The sequence below is a fragment of the Topomyia yanbarensis genome, chromosome 3, assembly GCF_030247195.1.
Source record: "Topomyia yanbarensis strain Yona2022 chromosome 3, ASM3024719v1, whole genome shotgun sequence".
NCBI lineage: Eukaryota > Metazoa > Arthropoda > Insecta > Diptera > Culicidae > Topomyia > Topomyia yanbarensis.
In genome coordinates, this window is record NC_080672.1 from 189,522,441 (window position 1) to 189,524,213 (window position 1,773).

The 1,773-nt window shown below is 42.1% G+C and overlaps 1 long non-coding RNA gene across 1 annotated transcript; it reads right to left on the reverse strand.

Annotated features, from left to right (window-relative positions):
* Positions 1-729: 729 nt before the first annotated feature.
* On the reverse strand, positions 730-1,134 carry LOC131691102 (uncharacterized). Its single transcript, XR_009305695.1, has 2 exons — positions 947-1,134; positions 730-882 (listed from the first exon to the last, which is right to left on the reverse strand). It is a non-coding gene; the product is annotated as an uncharacterized LOC131691102 (long non-coding RNA).
* Between the last annotated feature and the right edge of the window lie 639 nt (positions 1,135-1,773).

A 1,773-nucleotide genomic window follows, 5' to 3' on the forward strand; every position in this document is an offset into this window, starting at 1 on the left:
CATATTCTAGTCATATTAGATCTCTTCAGCAAATGGATCATGTTAACACCCATACGCAAAATAGATAGTGGCGTTTTATGTACGACCATACGTGATCAATGGTTCTTTCGAAACTCCACACCCGAAGTTATCATAACAGATAACGCCTCTTGTTTTCTTTCAAAAGAGTTCAAAGCCCTCTTAGAACGATTCAACATAAGGCACTGGCTTAATGCTAAGTGCCATTCGCAAGCCAACCCTGTAGAAAGGGTAAACCGCACCGTAAATGCAGCTATTCGCACCTACGTTAGGGAAGATCAAAGGTTGTGGGATACGAAGTTGGCAGAAATAGAAACAATACTCAATTCGTCCGTCCACTCAGTTACACAGTTTACCCCTTTCTTTGTCACTCACGGCCACGAGATATTTGTGAAAGGTTCGGATCACCGTAAAGGGTCGGATTCAGCAGAACAGGGCGAAGTAGCACAGAAGGATATGTTTGATAGCATCTATGATCTAGTGCAGAAAAATCTTAGGGAGGCCCACACGTCTTGTCAAAACCGGTACAACCTACGACACCGGAGGCACGCACAATCATTTCAGGTGGGTCAATTAATATACCATCGAAACATGAAACAATCTAGCGCCATCAACAACTACAACGCGAAATATGGGGCGATGTATTTACCCGGGCGCATTATTTCCAAGATCGGTTCCTCGTCGTATGAAATCGAGAACATGGAAGGAAAGTCTTTAGGGGTGTGGCCTGCCGCACACTTAAAACCTGCATAGTATTTATTCACTTAATAAGATTATAATATTCCATCCCGGGGCTGCATGCGACATCTCGACCTTCAAAACTGGATCCGTTCAGTCCTGTCCATTCATCGCGGTGCAATCGTTCTAGCATCACGAAACAAAGAAAATCTGTAGGTATATTTAGAGCGATGGAATATTCACTACAAACCTGTGATTCGGCCGATTCCACTGGGTTTCGGTAGTAATCGGACCGAAAACGTGCCACTCCATCGGTAGGGACTTGACTTTCCCAGGAAAATTGAAGAATTTTCCTGTTTTTATGCATTTTTACTTGAAATTTAGCAGCAGAAAAAAAAACACAGCTTTGTTGTGAAGGTTAATTACTTGCAATGATAAGTGGGTGCGTTCGCATTAATTTCGATATCGAAAATTGCGACTCGCATATGATGGAAAGTTGAATGCAAGTTAAATTGTATGCGATGATTCAGGCTTGGTTGTGAACAAGTTAAATAGCATGGGAATTCGCTGGAGACCAGAGGCCAAGTGCCGATGAAGGTCAGTAAAAGGCTAAGGGCCTCCAAACTGAGATGTAGTCGATGACCGACGATGATCATATATGACCCCGAACGTCCCCATAACAGTTTCCAACCATCGCTTGAGGAAGTATTAACATCGGAAAGTTGAGGTAGACTTTAGCCTCATCTTAAGGGTTCAAGAACTGATAGTCTAGAACCAAACCAGTGTAAATAAGTTTGTACAGTTAGTAGTAAATAGGAAAGTAAGAATAGCTTAGTTTTATAGAGAATAATACGATGAAAGAGTGAGCGTGAATGGATGAGAGAAAGTGATAGTAGTGGGGATCCCGATTGAATGAGAATAATGAACGAGTACTCTGTAAATAGGATGTTGATAGGATAGGAGTGTATAGGGATGAGAATTTTCCTCGACGAATGAGGGAGTTAATCACGACTAATCGAGAGAGCAAGTTTCTGGATTAAGGCAAATGAATGGATGAATGAAAGGCTTCCAGAATGG